The sequence below is a fragment of the Triturus cristatus genome, chromosome 7 (genome assembly GCF_964204655.1).
Source record: "Triturus cristatus chromosome 7, aTriCri1.1, whole genome shotgun sequence".
In the NCBI taxonomy this organism is placed as follows: Eukaryota; Metazoa; Chordata; class Amphibia; order Caudata; family Salamandridae; genus Triturus; species Triturus cristatus.
In genome coordinates, this window is record NC_140590.1 from 1,097,233,642 (window position 1) to 1,097,245,618 (window position 11,977).

Here is an 11,977-nt window from a genome sequence, read left to right on the forward strand (position 1 = left end):
TACCCCACTCGCTTGTGAATACTATGCATGATTCCACAGGGTAAGCAGCTGGGTGTGTGCTAAGAGTCTGCTTCTGCACCAAAAAATGGCTCCCCCTTTCCATCTAATGCAACTGTGAAATCACCAGAGCAATACGCAATAAATCTCTGCCTGTAATTCCTATTTGCACACAGAGTCATGTTTTCACATTAGTCACAAAACGAAATTTCTTTGCCATTTTGAAAGCACACTTACTACTCTTTTTTTTGGCAAGTGATAATCACTTTTACAGACTGACACATTATGAATCCACTTTTCAGATTCTTAAAAAAGCACATGTCCAAACTGCTTTTTCAGACCACCACCATGTGTAACCTGGGTGACTGCCTACACTCCAGCAAGGGCAAGCAGCCTTAGTGATGCTGTATGTATTTGCATTACTGACTGAAACCTCAAACCCCACTCGCTTGTGAATACTCTGCATGATTCCACAGGGTAAGCAGCTGGGTGTGTGCTAAGAGTCTGCTTCTGCACCAAAAAATGGCTCCCGCTTTGCATCTAATGCAACTGTGAAATCACCAGAGTAATACGCAATAAATCTCTGCCTGTAATTCCTATTTGCACACAGAGTCATGTTTTCACATTAGTCACAAAACGAAATTTCTTTGCCAATTTGAAAGCACACTTACTACTCTTTTTTTTGGCAAGTGATAAACACTTTTACAGACTGACACATTATGAATCCACTTTTCAGATTCTTAAAAAAGCACATGTCCAAACTGCTTTTTCAGACCACCACCATGTGTAACCTGGGTGACTGCCTACACTCCAGCAAGGGCAACCAGCCTTAGTGATGCTGTATGTATTTGCATTACTGACTGAAACCTCAAACCCCACTCGCTTGTGAATACTGTGCATGATTCCACAGGGTAAGCAGCTGGGTGTGTGCTAAGAGTCTGCTTCTGCACTAAAAAATGGCTCCCCCTTTCCATCTAATGCAACTGTGAAATCACCAGAGCAATACGCAATAAATCTCTGCCTGTAATTCCTATTTGCACACAGAGTCATGTTTTCACATTTGTCACAAAACGAAATTTCTTTGCCAATTTGAAAGCACACTTACTACTCTTTTTTTGGCAAGTGATAAACACTTTTACAGACTGACACATTATGAATCCACTTTTCAGATTCTTAAAAAAGCACATGTCCAAACTGCTTTTTCAGACCACCACCATGTGTAACCTGGGTGACTGCCTACACTCCAGCAAGGGTAACCAGCCTTAGTGATGCTGAATGTATTTGCATTACTGAGTCCAACCTCAAACCCTTAAAGTATTCTTTATTTTTACCAGTACACCTTAATTTATGGTGAAAACATAGCCCATATTATTTTACATGGTCCTCACATTTAAATTTCTCCCAAAACAGAAAATAATAAACACAACTTCAACAAAAGGAATTCCATTTCTATTATTCATTTCTTAATTTACCATATACATCCCCTCTCAAACTCTAAACTCACCTTTAAAATTAGTTAGCTGTGAAAGAAATGTGGCACTCAAACAGCAGATTATCAGAGCCAGGATCTCTGTTCTTTACACCTCTCTCCTCTCAGCAGAACCAGATAATGGCAAACTTTCCCTCTCTTTTTCCACACATATACATGTTAATTTCAAATCTCAGTGCTTCCCCCTTTTTTTCAAATGTAATCACACATTTCTATTGGTTGAAAACCAACCCTTTTCCAAAAGTACCCTTCCCCCAACTTGACTTCTGCCTAGTACCCTTCCCCCAACTTGACTTCTGCCTGCTACCATAGCAACAGCTCATGGAACACTGCTGTGTGGAGTTAGGTCAGAAGTTCACCAAACAATGTTTCAATTCCACAGAGCAAGAGTGCTTGACTTTTCAAACCTAACAGCAAATCCATAGTACTGTTCTTTGGTAACACATTTTTCTGTACCAATACAAAACATGCTTCTATTAATTTACACATACAGCCTAGTTTTTATTCTAGAATGGTATGAAACAGCCAATCAGTTCTTTTGTTTATGAAAAAAATATGTATGCCTCCATTTCCAAACTGTCTTTCATTTCTTTTTACCATTCTACTGAATTACACCTCCTGAGTGCATCCAGTTCTCCTTTGAAGATGTTCACAGTGTGGATTGTAGGGCACAGCTATGTCTTCTGGAGTGAAAAGTATGCAGAGAAAACAGATATGGTGAGAGACCTTGCTTTGCCAAATGTAGACATTAAATGGATTGGTCAGAGAGGGTTAAAGTGGCACCAATTGATGCCATTGGTGAAATCCTTCATGCAAATCCAACACCCTGACCTCATAATAGTGCACTGTGGTGGCAATGACCTAGGCACTTTGACTGGGGTAGGTCTGGAAATGCTTATGAAGGACACCTTTGCACAATTGTTTTCACTTTTCCCTAAAACTGCCTTTGTGTTCTCTAACATATGCCAAAGGCAAAAATGGAACTGGTCCAATCATTTCTGTCCGCAGATTGACAAAGCAAGAAAGCACGTCAACAAATCTGTTTCTGCTTTCCTCCGTGACTATGGTATGGGTTCCATTTACCACAACAACTTGCGTTATGACATGCAAGACATTTATAGAGGAGATGGTGTGCACTTCAATGATGAAGGGAACAGAGTCTTCCTCTTGAACCTTAGACTCTGCATCGGTACTTACTAGTAGGTACCACTAAAAAATCACTTCATAAACACAACGGCTCTTTTTAGAGCCCCCTAATATCTAAACTCTTAAATCTGCATTTCATTTCTTTTATTTATTTATTTTTTTACCGTACGCGTACGTTGATGCTTACCGTACGCGTACCCCGCGATTTTTTTTAAAATCAATAAATGTTTTCTTTGTACTTTTCTGTCCTTCTTTGACCCCCTTACAAATGTTAGGGGGTCTGTAACTCCCCTCCTTGCCCCCTTTTCAAGATATCACTCTTTTTTTTCTGAGTGAAACACACGAAATGGCGGCCGCCGCTTCCTGGTTTTGAATTCGAATGTTTACTAGGATCTAAGAGCCAATCAGAATCGCGCTTGCGCACGCCACCGTACGCGTACGGTAAGCGTACCGTAAGCGCACCGTAAGCTGGCTCAGATATATATATTGATTTAAAGGCTATTTTCTCATATTCTACTGAACAGATTTACACCAAACCTACAAAAGGCACTTCCTTGACCTGGGGACTACCTCTCTGCCAAATTTCATTAAATTCTGTTCAGCCGTTCGGGCTGTAGCCCTGTCTAAAGGTCCTATGGAAAAATGCATGGGAAAAACGTGTTTTGGGACCCCCCTTTTATCTCAGCCCCCGCTTGATTAATCCCCCCGAGACTTTCAGGGTAGGAGCGGAGCGTAGCGCCCCACCTATTTTGAAAAATTCGCGAGAATTCGTCGACCGGCGCCAAAGTTATTCAAAATAGAATGTTGTGGATTTCCTATGGAAACGTGGTCCTAACTATAACTACCTACTGGCGACCGCCAGTAGGTAATATATATATATATATATATATATATATATATAAATTCACTGAAAAAACCATAGGTTTCACACATGTTATAGTTAGCGGAAATTTTACTGATAAAAAACCAGTGAAATTCCCCCGTTATAGTTAGTGCAGGCAACTATAACTCACGCGACCGCAATCCTCTGCTGATGCTAATACTGTATTTAGACACTTATATGCCCATGTCTTCTTCCATACATTTTTAGCTATACATATATTACAAATATTTTTTTTTCATAAATACACATATGTCATCAGCAGAAGATTGCGGTCGCGTGAGTTATAGTTGCCTGCACTAACTATAACGGGGGAATTTCACTGGTTTTTTATCAGTAAAATTTCCGCTAACTATAACATGTGTGAAACCTATGGTTTTTTCAGTGAATTTGCAAGGTTTTTTAAATGCTAATTCCTAACTATAACGTGTGTGAAACCTATGGTTTTTTCAGTGAATATGTACGGTTTTTTAAATGCTAAGTTACTTTACGCCATTCGAGGCGTGCGCGCCCACTTAACGCAGTTCGTTCCGTGCACGGTTTTAATCAACTTTAATAAGCCCTGTACATTTGGTGGCCTTCGGCCACCAAAAGCACAGGGGGTGGGGTCAATGTGGATAGTGTTTTTTTTATTTCAATTTTATAATTTCATGTTGCCAAAATTTAGTTTTTTTTACCTATTAATAAGCCCTGTACATTTGGTGGCCTTCGGCCACCAAAAGCACAGGGGGTGGGGTAAGTGTGGATAGTGTTTTTTTTATTTTTATTTTTTTACCGTACGCTTACGGTAAGCGTACGGTAAGCGTACCCCGCGAAATTGCCGAAAAAAAAATAAAACCGTTTTTGCTCTTGGGGGATGTTTGTGGACTCCCTCAACATGACTATGTGGGAGGGAGTTGTCAAAACAGCCCCGTAACATGTTTTTGGCCATCATGTTTGATAAACAACACTCAGTGCGAGAGACAAAATGGCGGCCGCCGCTTCCTGGTTTCGGCCGATTCGAATGTTTACTAAGATCTAAGAGCCAATCAGAATCGCGCTCGCGCACGCCACCGTACGCTTACCGTAAGCGTACGGTAAGCGTACCGTAAGCGGGCTCAGATATATATATTGATTTAAAGGCTATTTTCTCAGAATCTACTGAACAGATTTACACCAAACCTACAAAAGGCACTTCCTTGACCTAGGGACTACCTCTCTGCCAAATTTTGAGTAATTCTGTTCAGCCGTTCGGGCTGTAGCTCGTTCTAAAGGTCCTATGGAAAAATGCATGGGAAAAACGCGTTTTGGGACCCCCCTTTTATCTCAGCCCCCGCTTGACGGATCCCCCTGAGACTTTCAGGGTAGGAGCGGAGCGTAGCGCCCCACCTATTTTGAGAAATTCGCGAGGATTCGTCGACCGGCGCCAAAGTTATTCAAAATAGAATGTTGAGGTTTTCCTATGGAAACGTGGTCCTAACTATAACTACCTACTGGCGACCGCCAGTAGGTAATATATATATATATATATATATATATATATATATATATATATATATATATATATATATATATATATTCACTGAAAAAACCATAGGTTTCACACATGTTATAGTTAGCTGGACATTTTACTGATAAAAAACCAATGAAATTCCCCCGTTATAGTTACTGTAGGCAACTATAACTCACGCGACCGCAATCCTCTGCTGATGCTAATACTGTATTTAGACACTTATTTGCCCATATCTTCTTCCATTAAATTTTAGCTATACATATATTACAAATATTTTTTTTTCATAAAGACACATATGTCATCAGCAGAGGATTACGGTCGCGTGAGTTATAGTTGCCTACAGTAACTATAACAGGGGAATTTCATTGGTTTTTTATCAGTAAAATGTCCAGCTAACTATAACATGTGTGAAACCTATGGTTTTTTCAGTGAATTAGCAAGGTTTTTTAAATGCTATTTCCTAACTATAACGTGTGTGAAACCTATGTTTTTTTCAGTGAATTTGTACGGTTTTTTAAATGCTAAGTTACTTTACGCCATTTGTGGCGTGCGCGCCCACTTAACGCAGTTCGTTCCGTGCATGGTTTTTATCAACTTTAATAAGCCCTGTACATTTGGTGGCCTTCGGCCACCAAAAGCACAGGGGGTGAGGTCAATGTGGATAGTGTTTTTTTTATTTCGATTTTATAATTTCATGTTGCCAAAATTACGTTTTTTTTCTCTATTAATAAGCCCTGCACATTTGGTGGCCTGCGGCCACCAAAAGCACAGGGGGTGGGGTAAGTGTGGATAGTGTTTTTTTTATTTTTATTTTTTTACCGTAAGCGTACGGTAAGCTTACGGTAAGCGTACGGTAAGCGTACCCCGCGAAATTGCCGAAAAAAAAATAAAACCGTTTTTGCTCTTGGGGGATGTTTGGGGACTCCCTAAACATGACTATGTGGGAGGGAGTTGTCAAAACAGCCCCGTAACATGTTTTTGGCCATCATGTTTGATAAACAACACTCAGTGCGAGAGACAAAATGGCGGACCTCGCTTCCTGGTTTCGGCCGATTCGAATGTTTACTAAGATCTAAGAGCCAATCAGAATCGCGCTCGCGCACGCCACCGTAAGCTTACGGTAAGCGTACGGTAAGCGTACGGTAAGCGTACCGTAAGCGGGCTCAGATATATATATTGATTTAAAGGCTATTTTCTCAGAATCTACTGAACAGATTTACACCAAACCTACAAAAGGCACTTCCTTGACCTAGGGACTACCTCTCTGCCAAATTTCTAGTAATTCTGTTCAGCCGTTCGGGCTGTAGCTCGTTCTAAAGGTCCTATGGAAAAATGCATGGGAAAAACGCGTTTTGGGACCCCCCTTTTATCTCAGCCCCCGCTTGACGAATCCCCCCGAGACTTTCAGGGTAGGAGCGGAGCGTAGCGCCCCACCTATTTTGAGAAATTCGCGAGGATTCGTCGACCGGCGTTAAAGTTATTCAAAATAGAATGTTGAGGTTTTCCTATGGAAACGTGGTCCTAACTATAACTACCTACTGGCGACCGCCAGTAGGTAATATAGATATATATATATATATATATATATATAGATAGATATATATGTCCCAAAGTTGTTCTGCTAGCAGGATGCACTCCCAGCAGTTCAATTTCAAAAGAAATATTTATTTCATGTTTTAATTTATATTAGACTGTTTGTTTAAATAGATTTTATGTTGTTGCTTTTCCTTCGTAGAAATAAACGAGTGTGAACCCAAGGAGGTGCATTGTATTCTTTATTGCCACCAAGTCAGTCCGCCATGACGTGTTTCGGCCACCCCACAGCCTTGATCACATGACATGGCTCAAACTGTGAGGATCCTATTTAAAGTGCAAGTGCTAAATTTGCCTGAATCGAAATAGACAACATACTATGTTCAATGTAAACTTATTACTCAAATATTATACATTGTAAAAACATATGGATTATTTTATATATATTTACAATACAATACATAATTTGACATTTTCTGCATACAGATCCCCGTATTGCTCAAATATGTAAAGTTATGACGTTTGGCGAAAATATGTCATGAATGATGTAATATGTGACGTCATCAGCAGTGCATTGCGGGGGAGCGAGTTATAGTTAGCTGAACTAACTATAACGGCTGAATTTCTCTGGTTTTGTACGTGTGATATGTCCAATTAACTTTAACGTCCCTGAAACCTGTGGTTTTTTTCAGTGCGTTTCTAAGGTTTTTTAAATGCTAATTTCTAACTATAATGTCACTAAAACCTATGTTTTTTTAGAGAATTTCAAAGGTTTTTTAAATTATAGTTTCTAATTATGCCTACAGAGGTAGGATATGTGCAGAAAGAGGAAGAAAGGTGCAGAAAGAACCAAGAGAAATTGGAGCACTTTATATGAGCAAACGTTGCAAATACATAAGGTCTCAATAATCTTTTAGGCACCGGGAGGTTGAGCGGCGTGCCCAGAATCACAGGATGTGGAGCCGACGCCAAGACTGGAACCTTGTTCTGCAGATTTTTAGATTTTCCATTGTTTTGTGTATGTGTGTATGTGTGTGTGTGCGTGTCACACACATTCGTAATTGTGTGTTGAAAGCCTATTTCAGTTTCTGTGAGCAACTTTTAAAAGAGCATGCTCCTCATAACTTAGGCATTTTTTGGTCATAGTAAAGCAAATTTCTAATGCATTCTGCAAATAATTCATCTGTGCCAGACGTTTGGCGAAAATTGACCAAGATTTAAAATAGGTTGTTTAACTGATTTTTAGCATATTTAAAACAAATATATAAAAAATGAGAAATTTGTAACATGCCTAGAAAAAACTGGAACCAGGCAGAACTTTAAAAATCATACAAAATAATCACCTGATTGAAGAAAAAAGAAAGAGTGACGACCATAACCACAGTGAACAATAACACCTCCACCGAAAAGATAACGGATACAATACTCACAAACGTATTCCCTCTGTGTATCCAGATGTTATGTCGACATAATGGCATGTGCGACAGTATCGAATGCACAGAGATGCACCCATGTTCACTCGCATAAATGCGCATTCAGACACATGAATGTTAATTCTACTAAATCTGCATTACAGGGTGTTAAATGTGATCACTCGTGCTGAGAGTACCTTCATACTGCTCACTAGAACAATGTGCATATTCAGCCACTGTTGCTCACAAATAAAATAAAATCATTAGAAGTAGAACTTCACAACTAGAATTAAGGAAACATTGGGCTCAGGCTACAATAGTGCAAAAAACTGACTTCTTAAAAGTACCATAATAGTTGACTCACGGTACTTTAAAACAAATCACATCACAGATCGATACTAAAATGCTAACAAGTTAGTGTAAAAGTGCAGGAACTCATGGTATGACACTGAATTGTTCTGTGTAGATGTAAGTTACTGATTCAATGAAGTGCACAAACATTTTTGTAAAGCCTTCAAACGTTTTTTTCTTTTTTTTGCGGAAATGCTTTTATTGATGTGCTTCAGTCTTTAATGAGACAGTGCATTTTTTCATTGGGTTTATTTTCAAATACAATTACAGTTTATGTTTTGTAAGAGAAACTTGTGTTGAAAACTCCCTCTGCCTACACGTGTGCACTCAAATAAACACACATATAAATTCTACTTCTAATATACAGGTTGCCTCTCTTAATACACTACAAGTTTCAAAGTGCGCAGTGTACGTCCCTTCGTCTGCTCATAGACAGACACACAGCTCGCAACTGGTGATGACTTCTGAAGCTGGAAGGCGCCTTCATTGGTGTAAATGCTTTCTGTACAATATACCAAACTCCCCTGTCCCTACACCTTTCCTAGATCCGAGTAAAGGGATTGAAGGCCCCTGACTACAGACCTCCATGAGGTTCCATGTGGTCATGAGCAGTTGTTTTGGTTGTTGTTGCCAACCTACGACTTTCCATAGAGTCTTGGTTCAATTATTTTTGCAAAGAGCTCCCTTGCGACCGACTGCCGCCTCGTAGCACTTGTTAAAATATCCCCACGGTTAAGTGAGTGGTAAATTGCAAGGCTATTGTGTGTATGTGGGAGGTGAATGTACCCCAAAAATGAAAAATGTTTGCTCTTAAGGAGAGAGGGTGCTTACCCTGTAAACATATCACATGCATATATATAAAAGGCCCCTTTCTTCACCACTGCTTTACACAAGCATCTGCACGCTGAATCCTGTACCCCTCCCTTTAGGGAGGCAACGCCTTTCACTGCCCACTGACAACTTATTGGGTGAGGAATGATGACATTCTGAGAGGATCCCTGACCAGAGGGTAGCCCGTAAACACATCCCTTGCATGTATTTACAAGGTTCTTTCATTCAGTCCTGCCTAACACAACAACTGAGGGCAGCAAGCCCCCAACCTCACTCTGAAGGATGGCCTGACCACTCGGCTCTATTTTGTAAGGGGGTCTGCCCTTTAGGAGATAACCTCCTTCTTCAAATGGTACCCTCTAAACATGTACCATGCATGCATCTAATTTACACAGTTTGTTTCTTCTACGCTGCCTTACACAACTGAGTGCAACCAATTATAATTTAATTTAATTTAATCTCAGCGCTTCTTCACATGTGCCCTACAAGAGGAAAGTGGCATAGTCTGGGCTTTGGAAACATCTGCCTCTTGTCCCCATGTCTCCCCTGACCAGGCGGGCAACTAGAGCCAAATTTTGGGGGGCTGACAAATATTTTGGGGGGGGCTAGTTTTTCCAGCCATAGGCAGAGTGGCTCTAAGAAGGGGTGAAACACAACAAAAGCCTCATTAATAAGTAAATGGTCATTTAAGGACCTGTGAAGTACTCGGGTGCGGCCTCAATTAGAAGGTCGCCAGCCAGCGAATCTGTCTCAGCAGGGCTGATACACACAACAGGGGGGGGCGGGGGCTGAAGCCCGGTGAGCCCAAAGGGTGTTGCACGCCTGCCCCTGACTCATTTAACGTATAACCCAGTGCATGCGCAGCCCGGGCTTGATGGAGAACATGCCTTTGAAGCGAAAGTGTGTGGGCAGGAGCTGCTTTTCCGATGGGTGCTGGGGTGCAGGGGACACGGGTCCATTTATGAAGGGTTGTATTCAGCAGACTCCTTGCAGGGAGGCCTGGCTGGATAGGCATGTTGCGCAATGGCCCATCTTGCGGAGAGTGTGGGTGCATGAGCCCTCCTCCTTGCTGAGGGTCAGTGGTCAGGGGCCTTCCTCCTTCTGGGGGACAGTAAGGGGACAGGAGGGATGGGGGCTGGATTGGGGCAGAATCAATCCTTGTGGAAGGGGATGTGGGTAGTCGTTGTGCTGGAGGCAAGAGCCCTCCTTGTTGTGGCAGGTGGTGGTGGGGGCGAGGGGGCAGAGTGCTGAAGGCCTCATTGTTGAATGGTCGGATGGGAAAAGACTCCTCTTGCAGAAGGACCTGTGCGCAGGAGATTGGGTGCGAGATAACCTGGTGAAGGGGACTGAGGGCAGAGAAGTTCTGAGCACTCTAGGACCATGTTGTCTCAGATGGCCAATGGCCTTGCACTTGCCACGCTGCACACACATTCCACCCACTTCCCTCTCTCTGGCTGGAGGTTATTGTTTATAACCTCACCAAGATGACCTAACCTGCTTCAGGGAATGCCTGACTCTGCCATGCCTGGCCGGATATGGAGGAGAGTGCCGTGTGCAGGCCCGTAAGAGGGACATGAAGGGCTCCGAGCGGAGTGCACCTCTTCCAATGACCAGGCCCAGAGCTTCCTTGCCTCCCTAATGTCTTCAGGCTCACCGCTGGCAGAGCAACATCTGGCTTCACCTTCTTGGGACCGGAGAGATCATCCACTGGTGCGCCCTCAGACTCTGGCAAGGATGGCTCCACGGGGGCAGCGCGCCCTCTCTTGGCTATGGCTACCACTTTGGGAATGGCTACTACAGCTGCTGCATGTCCACAGGGTGGGTGTCCAGCAAATCGCCCTGAAGCCATCCCCTTATGGCGCCTTCCCAGTGGAGAAGCACATAGATGTGCTCGCCTTGGTCAGCGGGGGTAGCACACAGGGCAGCGAGGGGCCCTCGTGGTCCAAGGAAGTCTCCTACTTTCAGGGGTACCCCGGGCCCTATTAGCACATGCCAGGGTACATCGACATGGTGTCTGGCTTTGAACCGGGCAAACCCAGGCATAAAGCATACATCTCCATGGACAGCTACCCGTCATGGACTCTGGCGAATGGCTGGAGCGGCGGGGTGTACTGTGCCAAGGAGCAGCCTCAGGCTGCACACTTCTGGAAGTCATCCTTCACAGTTGAGGGCTTTTATCCTTCTCATTGGTGAGGCTGGGACAGCTGTATCTGTCTAAAAGACAACCTGGGGCACTTTTGCCAAACCCCACTGCCTTTTCTTGGTCAGATCTGAAATGGTAGATTTTGCAAATACTTTGCGGATTTCAGTATTTACAACCATATACACTTAAATTTACTCACTTAATTCGACTGTTAAAAATGTGCCCTAGAGTCAGGAATGTTTTGTGAATTTTATTGAAAAATCACCAGTGCATTTCCAGGATGTTTGCTAAAACAGTGCCAGCAATGCTCATTACAGAACACTCATGTTAAGAAACTGAACGACCAAGGCAGATGCGTGGCTTCACAGAGAGACAGAATACACGGTGCATGTGCATGATGTGGGGTGTGTGTGTGTGTATACATGGTATGTGTGTGTAGTGTGTGCGTTCATGGTGCGTGTGTGCGTGGTCTGTGCATGGTGTGTGTGTGTACATGGCATATGTGTGTATGTGCGTTTGTGCATCATATGTGTGTGGGGGTTTGTGTTTATATTATGTCTGTGCTGTCGTCTAAGAAAGCGATGTCAGTCTGACATGTTCTAGAAATGTACGTGAACGTGATTTTCTTGGAAAAGCCACAGTTCTTTGGCATCTGTTGAATGGTAATGAATAAATATATTATGTACATTTTCTTGCGTAACCA

General features: G+C 42.5%; 1 pseudogene; it reads left to right on the top strand.

The window, feature by feature from the left end:
- Positions 1 to 11,324, top strand: part of LOC146811152 (homeobox protein Hox-D13 pseudogene) — a 48,669-nt pseudogene extending 37,345 nt beyond the window's left edge.
- The last annotated feature ends 653 nt before the right edge of the window (positions 11,325 to 11,977 follow it).